Source organism: Cupressus sempervirens, chromosome 8 (genome assembly GCF_028749045.1).
Source record: "Cupressus sempervirens isolate cs-2001-9-10 chromosome 8, ASM2874904v1, whole genome shotgun sequence".
Classification (NCBI taxonomy): domain Eukaryota; kingdom Viridiplantae; phylum Streptophyta; class Pinopsida; order Cupressales; family Cupressaceae; genus Cupressus; species Cupressus sempervirens.
Genome location: NC_143125.1, coordinates 200,022,923 through 200,036,882, shown reverse-complemented (window position 1 = coordinate 200,036,882; position 13,960 = coordinate 200,022,923).

The following is a 13,960-nucleotide window of genomic DNA, read 5'->3' as shown; positions in this document are numbered from 1 at the left end:
AAAAAGTAAATCACAGCAGTGATTTCTTTATTCCTCTTGCAAGGAGGTGGTGGCTCTGCAAAGTTTTATCAATGGTGTGAAGGATTTTCAATATGCACCCATGTCAAATTAGCAGATCAAAGTCTTACATCAGCACTTGAGGTATTTTTTATTTTCATTTTTCTCTTTCATGAAAGTCAAGTGTTTAAAAAGGTTGCCTCTATTTAGTGATTTTCAGCACTAGAAGGAAGAGGTAGAAATTTTGTTTTAGGATGGAGTCAGATCTTAGATCTAAGATTAGTTTGCCAAGTTTTAAAAGTTTAGAGACTGCAAGTAACAACATTGCAAACTAATCTTAGATCTGAAATCTAACTCCATCCTAAATCAAAATTTCTACCTCTTCTTTTTAGTGCTAAAAATCATTGAATAGAGGCAACCTTTTTAAACACATGAGTTCCATGAAAGAGAAACATAAAAATAAAAAATACCTCAAGTGTTGATGCAAGACTTTGATCTATTGGTTTGACATGGGAAAACTAATCTTAGATTTGAGATCTAACTCCATCCTAAAAGAAAATTTATACCTCTTTCTTATAGTGTCGTAAATCACTGAATAGAGGAAACCTTTTTAAACACTTGACTTCAATGAAAGAGAAAGATGAAAATTGAAAATACCTCAAGTACTAATGCAAGACTTTGATCTACTAATTTGACACGAGTGCATACTAAAAATCCTTCACACCATTGATAAAAATTTGTAGAGCCACCACCTCCTTGCAAGAGGAATAAAGAAATCACTATTGTGATTTACTTTTTACACTTTTATTTCTTATAAAAGTATAAAAACATGAAAATCACTACTAAAAGATTAGTTTTCCAAGTTCTAAAAGTTTAGAGATCTAACTCCATCCTAAAACAAAATTTCTACCTCTTCCTTCTAGTGCTGAAAATCACTGAATAGAGGCAACCTTTTTAAACACTTGACTTCCATGAAACAGAAACATGAAAATAAAAAATAACTCAAGTGCTAATGCAAGACTTTGATCTGCTGATTTGACACGAGAAAACTAATCTTAGATCTAAGATCTGACTCCATCCTTAAAAAAAAAATTCTACCTCTTCCTTCTAGTGTTGAACATCACTAAATAGAGGCAACCTTTTTAAACACTTGATTTCCATGAAAGAGAAATGGGAAAATAAAAAATACCTCAAGTGTTGATGCAAGACTTTGATTTGTTAATTTGACACAGGTGCATACTATAATTCCTTCACACCATTGATAAAAATTTGTAGAGGCCCCACCTCCTTAAAAGAGGAATAAAGAAATCACTGTTGTGATTTACTTTTTACACTTTTCTACCTCTTCATTCTATTGTTGAAAATCATTGAATAGAGGCAACCTTTCTAAAAACTTGACTTCAATGAAAGAGAAACATGAAAATCAAAAATACCTCAAGTGTTGATGCAAGACTTTGATTTGCTAATTTGACACAAGAAAACTAATCTTAGATCTAAGATCTAACTCCATCCTAAAATAAAATTTCTACCTCTTCCTTCTAGTGTTGAAAATCATTGAATAGGGGAAACCTTTTTAAACACTTGACTTCCATGAAAGAGAAACATGAAAATCAAAAATACCTCAAGTGTTGATGCAAGACTTTGATCTATTGATTTGACATGGGTGCATACTAAAAATCCTTCACACCATTGATAAAACTTTGTAGAGCTGCCATCTCCTTAGGAGAGGAATAAAGAAATCACTATTGTGATTTACTTTTTACACTTTTCTACCTCTTCCTTCTAGTGCTGAAAATCACTAAATAGAGGCAACCTTTTTAAACACTTGACTTCCATGAAAGAAAAATATGAAAATCAAAAATATTTCAAGTGTTAATGCAAGACTTTGATCTACTGATTTGACATGGGCAGACTAATCTTAGATCTGAGATTTGACTCCATCCTAAAACAAAATTTCTACCTCTTCCTTCTAGTGCTTAAAATCATTGAATAAAGGCAACCTTTTTAAACACTTGACTTTCATGAAAGAGAAACATGAAAATCAAAAATACCTAAAATGCTAATGCAAGACTTTGATATGCTGATTTGACATGGGTGCATACTGAAAATCCTTCAAAACATTGATAAAACTTTGTAGAGCTGCCACCTCCTTGCAAGAGGAATAAAGAAATCACTATTGTGATTTAATTTTTACACTTTTCTACCTCTTCCTTCTAGTGCTGAAAATCACTGAATTGAGGCAACCATTTTAAACACTTGACTTCCATGAAAGAGAAACATGAAAATCAAAAATACCTCAAGCACTGATGCAAGACTTTGATCTGCTGATTTGACATAGGCAAACTAATCTTAGTTCTGAGATCTGACTCCATCCTAAAACAAAATTTCTACCTCTTCCTTCTAGTGTTGAAAATCACTAAATAGAGGCAACCTTTTTAAACACTTGACTTCCATGAAAGACAAACATGAAAATCAAAAATACCTCAAGTGTTGATGCAAGACTTTGATCTACTGATTTGACATGAGTGTATACTAAAAATCCTTCACACCATTGATAAAAATTTGTAGAGCTACCACCTCCTTGCGAGAGGAATATAAAAATCACTACTGTGATTTACTTTTTACACTTTTCTACCTCTTCCTTCCAGTGCTGAAAATCACTGAATAGAGGCAACCTTTTTAAACACTTGACTTCCATGAAAGAGAAACTTGAAAATAAAAAATACCTCAATTGTTGATGCAAGACTTTGATCTCCTAATTTGACATGGGCAAACTAATCTTAGATCAGATATGACTCCATCCTAAAAAAAAATTGCTACCTCTTCCTTCTAGTGCTAAAAATCACTAAATAGAAGCAACCATTTTAAAAATTTGACTTCCATGAAAGAGAAACATGATAATAAAAAACACTTCAAGTGTTGATGCAAGACTTTGATATGTTGATTTGACACGGGTGCATATTGAAAATCCTTCACACCATTGATAAAACTTTATAGAGATGCCACCTCCTTATGAGAGGAATAAAGAAATAACTGTTGTGATTTACTTTTTACAATTTTCTTCCTCTTCCTTCTAGTGCTGAAAATCACTAAATAGAGGCAACCCTTTTAAGCAATTGACTTCCATGAAAAGGAAACATGAAAATACAAAAATACCTCAAGTGTTGATGCAAGACTTTGATCTGCTAATTTGAAATGGGCAAACTAATCTTAGATCTGAGATCTAACTCCATCCAAAAACAAAATTTCTAGCTCTTCCTTCTGGTCCTGAAAATCACCGAATAGAGGAAATCTTTTTAAACACTTGACTTCCATGAAAGAGAAACATGAAAATAAAAAATACCTCAAGTGTTGATGCAAGACTTTGATCTACTGATTTGACATAGGTGCATACTAAAAATCCTTCACACCATTGATAAAACTTTGTAGGGCTGCCACCTCTTTGTGAGAGGAATAAAGAAATCATTGTTGTGATTTACTTTTTACACTTTTATACCTCTTCCTTCTAGTGTTGAAAATCATTGAATATAAGCAAGCTTTTTATACACTTGACTTCCATGAAAGAGAAACATGAAAATCAAAAATACCTCAAGTATTGATGCAAGACTTTGATCTGCTAATTTGACGCAGACAAACTAATCTTAGATCTTAGATCTAACTCTGTCCTAAAACAAAATTTCTACCTCTTCCTTCTAGTGCTGAAAATCATTGAATAGATGCAACCTTTTTAAACACTTGACTTCCATGATAGAGAAACATGAAAATCAAAAATACCTCAAGTGCTAATGCAAGACTTTTATCTGCTGATTTGACACGGGTGCATACTAAAAATCCTTCACACCATTGATATAACTTTGTAGAGCCAACACCTCTTTGCAAGAGGAATAAAGAAATCACTACTGTGACTTACTTTTTACACTTTTATTTCTTATAACAATAGATTGAAAAATGAACAAATGAAGCTCAATGTTTTTGAATTGGCTAGCACATCGATGGGCAGGAATCTAGAAGGGGAGAATCTTGTAGGGGGAATGAACCTAGGTGGGACAAGTGACCGCAACACAAATTCCTGAGAAAAGCATGCAGAGGTGGATTATTTGGGGACTTGTGAGGTCTAAAATTCCTTTTCAGGTCTTTTGCCTGGACTTCACGTGGTTTTGTTAGGCTCCTAGTCAAGCTAATATTCCAAATGAGGAGATTTCTTGAGATAGTAAAGCAAAAAATTGGCAGAATAGATTGAAATATCAAAGGGCATGTGTCTCATTATTTGGAAGGAAACCTTGACAAAAATCTTCTTTCCCTCCAATAACATCGAAATCCTGTTGTAAAAAAGGTGAGTTTCAAATCTACATTCTTGATCAAATTGTTGATTTTTTTGTTACTTCTATAGAATATACTCTGGTTGGAAAATTCTTGGGGGCTAGACCAAATATTGATACCTTGAAAAATATGTTGAAATGGAAGTGGGTGATCTACGGTCAAGTTGATATGGCCCCTATGGAAAATAGATTCCTATCTTTTTTTTTCAACTGTAAGGAGGATATGAATATGGTTCTATGTGGAGGACCATGAATGTCTGGTTAAAGCACCCTCGTGATTAAGAAATGGGAGCCAAATATGGATTTATCCAATGCTTTCTTCTTAACTACTCTAATTTGGATGAGATTGTTGGGCCTCCCTTTAGAATATTGGCATGAAGACATTTTCAAGGGAATAGTAGGATCTTTTGGTGAACTTATTGTTGCTGATTAGGCTACAGCTACGAAATCAAAACTGAATAGTGCTAGGTTATATGTGAAAGTGGCTAACTTGAACAACCTCCCTAATAAGGTTGAATTGTTTTCAAAGCTAGGGAAAAGGAATCAAGAAGTAACTTATGAGGATCTTCCAAATACTTGTTTTCCTTGTAAAAAATAGGGTCATTGGGTTAAAAAATATCCAACTAAAAGCAAAAATCAAACTAAGGTTGTTAAAGAGGACAAGAAGAAGGAGGAAAGACTTAGAAGAAAGTATGGAGACCAAAAACTAATGGTCAGAATGAAAAAGGAAATAATCTAAATCTTGGAACTAGTTTTGAGAATGAAAAAAATAATTTGAATTCTAAAAAGTAGGATGATGGTCTTATTTTATATGGGCAACAAGCCCACTCGCCCGATTCAATGAAATAAATTGTTTTATACCAAAATAATGCTTTGAAATGGGAGGTTTTTGTTGAATGGGAGGAAATAAAGGAAGGAGAAATTATGGAAGTGAGAAGCAGTCATTTGATTTTGGAGGAAATGCAAAATGGGGAAGACCATTATTCATTGCTGGAGGAAGTGCGAAATGGGGAAGACCACACTTCTGAGATTTAGCAAAATGGGATAGTCCATGCTACTAAGATTCAAAACATCAAATCCCAATCTCTTGAAGCACCTTTGTGTAATGACTTAATTCCTTTTTGGGATGATTCAACACCAGAATAGAAAAGCCTAGAAAAGCTAGACCTAAAACAGATATAGAGCCAAAAGAAAAAGATTCAGAAGAAAAGCTCTTTAATTCCTAAGAGAATTGAGACTTAGGGCATTAAAATGGAGCAAAACTCTAATATGGAGCAATAGATTAAGGTTAAACCAAATGTGGGGACATAGGAAAAACTAGGAAAAAAAAATTCAAGGAAAACAAGAGAAATTGAAAGCCTACAGAATATTGCTGATGGAAGACAAGCAACTATTATGGATTTTACCCAAAAAAAATAATCATGAAAATCATTACTTGGAATATAAAGGGCATGAATAGTAATCATAAATTGCATATTGTTTGTAACTTTGTTAGGGAGCAAAAACCAAATGTTTTTTTGCTTCAAGAAACAAAGATGGGAAAGGAAAGAGCTGAAAATATTAATTCTTTCAAGGAATATTGTTTAAAGGCAAGTAGTTTGGAAGGGGCTTCAAGAGGAACTCGTATACTTTGGAAAAAATATCTATTCTCTGGTCTTGTTATTAGAGAAAGTAATCACTTCATGGTGGTTAAAATGATTAACTTATGCCAAAACTCTGAGTGGTTCTTAGTCAACATGTATGCCCCTAATACTAAGAATTCTAGGAAAAAAGTTTGGAAAACTTTATCTAATATTAAGAGCAAAGAACAAAATGGTAGAAGGATTTTTATGGGTGATTCCAATGTTCTCCTTTATGATCAAGAGAAAAAAGGAGGAAATATTACTCAGCTTGATGGGAGGTTGGATTTAATGGAATTTATTAATAATGAAGGGCTTATGGATATGGATCTTCATGGAATAGAGTTAACTTGGACTAATAAAAGGATTGGAAATGATTATATTCAAGCTCATTTTGATAGGGCCTTGATTTCTTTGAATTAGACCAATGATTTTGTTTGTAAATTGGAAGCTTCTCAGAAATTTGATTCGAACAATTTTCCTTTGATTTTTACTACTGTTAAGGCATATTCTAAGAAAAACTATCCATTCAAATTTGAAAAAATGTGGATGCAGCACCCATATTTTAAAAATAATTTGGAGGAATCATGCAACATTGAAGTTGAAGGGAATACTCTTTATAAAGTGGCTACTAAACTCATAAATGTTAAAAAGGAGGCTAAGATTTGGAATAAAAGATGTTTTGGGAACATTTTCGAGATCAAACCTAAAATTAAGGTAGAGTTGAAAATTATCTAGGATAAGATATAGAAGGAAGGGTATACTCCTGATCTGGTTAGAGAAGAAAATGGTAAATTGGCTAAGTATCATGATATTGTCACTAAGCAGGAAATATATTAGAAGCAAAGGTCAAGACTTGTCTAGTTCTAGAAGGGGATAGAAACTCTAGATTCTTTCACCTTTCTACAATGAAGCACAAGGCTGAAATTCGGATCTCTAATCTAATAATAGGTGATTTGAAAATTACTAAGGAAAGGGATATTTTGAAAGAATTGGTTTCTTTCTTTGCTTCCCTTATGACTGCTTATCCTGATATTGATCTTCGTAAGCAAGAAGAAATCCTTAGTGTCATTCACCCTTTGGTTACTAGAGATCAAAACAAGATGTAGGGATCTATTCCTAATGATAAGGAAATTTATTAGGTTGTTTGCTCCTTAGGTGGGGATAAATCTCCTAGCCTAGATGGATTTCATATGTTCTTTTTTCAGAATGAGTGGAATCTGGTAGGGAAAGATGTTTGTTGTGCTATCAAAGAATTTTTTGGGGCTAAAAGAATGTTGAAAGAGATTAATTCTACCTTTCTCTGCCTAATTCCAAAAAAGGTGGGTGTTGATTCTCCAAACCAATTTAGGCCTATAAATTTATGCAATCATTTTTATAAGATCATTTCTAAAGTCCTCACTTCTAGGATTCTCTTGGTGCTTCCGAATATTATTGTTGAACAATATAATGGCTTTGTTCCAAGCAAAAAAATTCTATACTCTGTCATAGTTGTACATGAGAATATCCATTCTTTATTTTGTTCTAACAATCAAGGCTTCATTATGAAAATTGATATTTCTAAAACCTATGATAGAGGGGAGTGGACCTTCCTTGAAAAGGTTTTATTGGCTTTTGGTTTTAATAATAATATTGTTAGGATTGTTCTTCAACTCATCTCTACCTCTTCAATTATTGTTTTAGTTAATGGGTTCTCTTCTTCTTTCTTTAATCCCTCCAGAGGTCTAAGAGAGGGAGACCCTTTATCCCATACTCTTTTCACCACAATGGCTAATTTCTTGGGTAGGTATATTGGGAAATTGGTTTTGGATGGTGATATTAAAGGCTTGCAATCCTCTTCTCAACCTCTTATCTACACCCATGGTCAGTTTGTTGATGACACTATTTTTATGGGCAAAGCTGATGTTAGGGAAGCTAGAAATCTAAAAAAAGCTCTAAGCCTCTACTCCTCAGCCTCAGGACATCTGATTAACTAGAATAAAAGTTCTTTATTATTTGTGAATACCCCAGTGTCTAGACAAACTAAAATTGCTAAAATTCTACGATATTCCATAGGATCCTTTCGTTGTACTTACCTAGGCCTCCCTTTGGGGCTTAATGCCCCTAATTCCTTTTGGGAAGATATTATAAAAAAAAAATCTAAGAAACTTGCTGGATGGAAGGGAAACCTATTGAGCCAACCTGGTAAAGTCACTCTTCTAAAAGCTTGCCTTCAAAGTATACCTACTTATGCTTTGGTCCTTTTCAAAATTCCCACTAAATATGTTGATTCCCTTGACAAAATCCAAAGGAACTTTCTTTGGTCTCGTATTGAGGAGAAGAAGAGAATGGCCCTGATTGCTTAGGACCATATTTGTAAATAGATCAAAGATGGAGGCTTGGGAATAAGGACTATTAGAAGTATGAACAAGGCTCTTCTTGCTAAGAAAGGATAGAGAGTGTACCATGATGATAAGGAGTGGTGCTCTATATGGAAACATAAAAATTTGTATAATTCCCCTTCTATTTCTAATTTGTTCTCATATCCCATTATTAATTCCCCTTTTGCTATATGGGGGGTTGTGCAAAGTGCTAAGAATATCTTAAGTGAAGGGTGCTCATGGAAAGTTGGAAATGGGTAGAAGATCTAATTGTGGCAAGATTCTTAGATTATGGACCATCCATTGATAGAAGATTTTAAGGATAGGACCTACATTGAACAATGAAAGTAGTTTTATGGTATTCATGTGGAAAATTACTAGGCTAATAATAGTTGGGTCAGACTTACTAACATTAGCCAGGACTTCAATAATATCTAGATTATGTTGAATGCTTATTGTTTGTATCCTTATAAGGAGGATAGAATGTTATGGAGGAATTATGCTAATGGGAGTTTCAAAGTTTCTTCTATATTTAGATCTAAAGAAAAAGGACTTGTTCCATTATGGTCTAGAGCCTGGATAAAAGATCTAACTCCCAAAATCAATATTTTTTATTGGATTCTATTGCAAAATAAAATTTTGACCTAGACAACTTGCAAAAAAGAGGGATAAATGTGGTCAACCATTTTATGGGCAATTATCATTTCACTAACAGTTTATTTTTTTTTTATAAAAGCCATGTCACCCAAGTTGTCTATGCAAGAAAGACTTAGAGAATAGGGATCACTTGCTTTTAAATTGCAATTATAGCCAAAATGTGTGGAGCTACATCTTCATCTTCTAGAACATTGCTTCGATTCATCATAATAAAATTGAGCACTATTTTCAGAGCTAGACTTTCCTGACTCAGGATAGTAATGTGGAATATCTATGGAAAATCACCCTTCCTCACTTGTGGTGGGGAATCTAGAATAAAAAATATAATAGAATTATCAAAGAGAAAGAAATGCCTAAATGGATTCTAGGTCAACACATCATTAGAGCAATAAAGGAAAATTTCAAATCTCAGAAAAATGTTCCTAATGGTTTCTTGATTGACAATCCTATGCATAATACAAAACCTAAAAAGAAGGTGGAGGATCAAAGATCAAGTGTAAAATGGAAGGTTCCTCCAAGGGGATGGATTAAGGGGAATTTTTATGGGGTTGTTAAGGGAAACCCTAGAAAAGTAGGGTGTAGAGGAATTATAAGGAATCATATAGGTAACACTATTAATGCTATAGCAATTCTTATCAACATATCAACCAGCCATAAAGATGAAGCCACTGCTGCCCTTTACACCATGAGAATGGCTGTGGAAATTGGAAGCAAGTACCTTTGGATGGAAGGTGATTCCCTAAACATTATAAATATGTTCAATGACAAAACCCCAAGTACATGGACTATAGAGGATAGTATAATGGAAATTAAAGCTCTAATAGCTAATTTTGAAAAAGTCACCTTTTTCCATTCTTATCAAGAAGGTAACATTATTGCTGATTGGCTTGCTAGTAAGGCTATGCAAGGGGGTAGTACACTGAGGTGGCAAAACAACCTCAAAAAAAATGTGGATTTAAAATTGCTCATTAAGTATTATGGTATATATGTGATGGAGGGAAATATCCTCCAAGATTATTAATTTAATGATAATTGAAAGATGGTCTACATAGGGGTGTGTTAGAATCCCTAGGATGTCATTCATTGCTATTATTATCTAGGTGTGGCACATAGGAATATTAATGAAATCTTTATTAACTTTTGTGAGTATTTTGACTTGCTTCATTTTGTCTCTTTTTCTAGGATTAGCTACTCTATTCATTCTCAAAGACACGCATTGTTTGAAAATGGGGGGAGAGCCAAGGAAACAAGAGCCCAAAAATTGCAAAAATTGGAAGTATAAAGCTTCTGTCTAGAAAATTCTTGAGAAAACTAATGTGACTCCTTACCTAAAGTGATTGCATGGTTTCAAACCACATGTAACAGATGCTTTCTTTAAGAATTGGTTCAAGGATAGGGTAAATTTGCATGGAATCACAATTCATCTCACATAGGACTTCATTGTTGAAGTGACTAGTCTCCTAATGGATGGACTAAAATACAGTAAGGAAATGAGCATTTCTAATGTTGCTTTCAAAAAGTTTCCAAAATTGAGGAGGAAGAGAAAAAGTTGGAGAAGAATGGAGACTTTTATGATCTTAACCAGATAAAGGTAATATGGAGGGATGTTTTATCTTTTCTTTGTGAATATTTCATTTTAGATGGAAGATCCAAAAGAGTCCACAAGTTCCATTTTGTTTTTCTGAACCATTTCTGGTATAAAGATAGGATTTTTTTACCTTTATACCTAGCATTTTCATTATTACAAGGCCTCCATACCCATAGGAATAAAGACACTCACCATGTCCTTCATGAAAGCCTCATTCTCTTAATTGAGAATTAGTGCAAGACTAAGGCAATTATTGCTTCTCCTATTTTGAAGAAGAAAAGGGAGTTAGCAAGTGAATCCCAGTCTAAAAAGAGCAAAGGGGATGAATGATAGAGCATGAAGAAGAAATTAGTGATTAAGGATACCCCCCCCAAAAAAATTTGAGGATATTACTAAGTCGTCGGATAAATTCGAAGATAAAAATGTGGAGACAGAGGAAGACACAAAGATGGGGGATATTAGCTCTAATTTGGAGGGTTATCCTAATAGTAAAGATGAGATCAGGAAGAATGATGTGGAGGAAAGTTTGGATAAAAATGAAGGGTTGGATAACACTAGTAATAAAGAAACCTAGGGTGGAGAAACCCAACTATTTGGAGAGGAAAATGTGGAGGAGGAAATGGGAAGGGAGAAAGATTTAGGAAAAGAAGAAGAGAAGGGCACGAAGATCCCTAGGGAGAAGGAGGTGGATGATTCAAGTATGGGGATTTCACTCTCCTCCCTTAATACTACAAAGATTAAAGTTGAATCCTCCCTCCATGAAGATTCCTAGACTTACAATGAGATTATGCAATTAAAGAAAAAATTGGGTAAAGTGCAAAAGGATTAGGAGAATGATCGGGCCAAACTTGTGATGTTGGAAAATTAGGTGGAAAATATACCTAAAAAAATGAAGGAATACGAACAAGGTCTTTGGCATATGATCAAGGAAAGTGGAAGTAATATGGAACAAGTGACTTCTAGTTTTTGTATGACTACGACAAGTTTGGGGAAGAAGACCAATGAGGATATTATGTCTACTAGAGGACCAAGTAAAAGGACCAGATTGAGCTCGTAGAAGAAGGCTACTAAGGTTACTACTAGTACTAGCTTTTCCCCTATTGATACCAATATTAGTATAGTGGAAGTGGGGAAGGAGGATACAAAGATGATCAAGGAGCTACAGTAGTGGTCTGGTTTTCTCTATTTATGGCTTTAGTTTTCATTTTGAAAGCTTTGTAAAAATTGTAGGTTCCAGGTCCTTGTAAAACCTGGTCATATTTTCTAGTTACATTATGTGGTTTTAGGTCCCTATAAAACTTGATTTTGTGTCTATTTTTTGGTCTCAGGATTTCATATCCAGGTTATGCTATGTTTGAACATCTTTTTTAACTATTGTTAGGGGTTTCGGGTCCCTTCAAAACCTATTTTTACCTTAATCTAAAACATTGCTATGTTGAATAGACTGATCTATAATAAGATTGTCAGTTTTATAAGAATTGAAGTAGGAACTACTCAAGGTCTAAATACTGAACAATGTTATCTAAAGATTAAATTAGCAATCAGCAAGATGTGTTTTCATGCTAGACCTAGGGAGTCTTCTTTTCCTAGTGTTTTCCTTGATGTTCTAATGTCTAATTTAGTTAATTGGCCAACACCTATAAGACTACAAAATTTTTTGCAAGTTGAAACATTCATTAAGGAGATGGAAAGTGATAATTATAGGGTTCATGATATATCTCCTACTGATAATAATGAGTGTGTTGAAAGTCAAGGTAGAAATGAATGTAATGAATCCATAGAGAAAGATAATTTGTCTTTCGAATGTGAAGAGAAGGATTCAAATGCAAATGAATCAGGTAATGACAATTAGCATGATGAAGATGGATATGAAAGTGAAAATAAACATTTTTATAGTGATTATGAAGTTGAGGAATTATATGATTGTAGTGGAGGTAGTTATTGTCATTATGAGAATGAATGTTGTAATAATGTTGATATTTCAGATTGTTATACTAATGATTTTTCTATTATGAATTCTTCATGTCATCTGAATAATAATCACAACCAAGAGAATATTTGCAAGGCAGTCTTCTTTAGCCCTAATGAAATTTCAGCTTTGTTGGCTCATGATTTTGAAAAGGATGTAAGTGTTTCTAAGGATGCTCATATTTTCCTTCATAATGTTTTTTCATTCAATCAAGTTACTTCCCCAAAGTTTGATGTGGAAAGACATATTGAATCCAAACAATCTTTGTCAAATTTTGGAGGCATATGTGACAGTGTTTCTTTACACATGATGACTTGTTGGAAGTGGGGGATGTTAGTGAAGGGATGTTTGATATTGTTTCAGATTCTTCTCATGTTGGTTTTGCTACAATATTTTTTGATATTTCATGTGATGAAGAGGAAAATAGTAAATGTTGTCAATCCGAATGTGGATTCTCTTTATGTGCTGACAATTCTTGGAGAGATAAGTTCAAGGTTCATTCTAACATTTGGTTAGATGAAGAAAATGATTGTGATCAGCATGGTTTAGATTAACATTTTCAAGATAAGTTCTCAAACTTGATTACTAATTTTTTGTTTGAGTGTAAATAGTTTTCAATGAAAGACAAATCTGATTTAATGAGTAACATGACTGCAAGTAGGCAGTGATCAGATTTCACATACTCTTCACACCTACTTACATAAGGTGAGTTGCAAAGTTTTGACATCTACAAATTTTTGAACAAGGTAGAATATGAATCATTTGTGTTTCCAGTTGATGGCATGCATTAGTTATATATGGATGATGGTTTTCAAAGTGATTCTAGTTTATATGAGCATGTTAATCAGTATTTTTATAGTGAGCATGATATAGAAGTTAATGCTGATTTATATATGCACTATGAGAATGAAGGAAGGTTTTTCATTTTGCCAAGTGATGTGATTCAAGATGTTAATTTGATTGGTGAAACTAATAGGAGTGATATTTTCAGCTTACCTCATGAAATTGTAGATGAAAATTAGGTATATGATAGAGGTAAAAAAAAATTGTTGAAGCTCGGTGCCCCAGGGCCATTGTTTGTACAATTTAGGAGTAGTTTCCTTATTTTCAATAAAGTTCTTTGAGAAAATTTTTTGATATCAAGTGTGTGGTTTTCTTCTTCTAGAGATCTAAATCCTTCCCATGCCTACAAGGTACATGCATCACCAGACAGAGCCACTATTGGGACTCAAAATTGAAGCCCTGATTTTGGGTACCATTGAAAAATTAAACCCTATAAGAATTTTATAATGCATGTGTACTTGGTTGTCTATTTGATTCCTAAGAGGTGTTTAATGTTTCTAACACCTTGCATTCAATACATCTATGTGCCCCATGAAGATAAATTTCCATTCTCGATAATTTGGTGAAGTTTTTTTTTGAGCAATGACCAAATCTGCATTTTTTCCCAA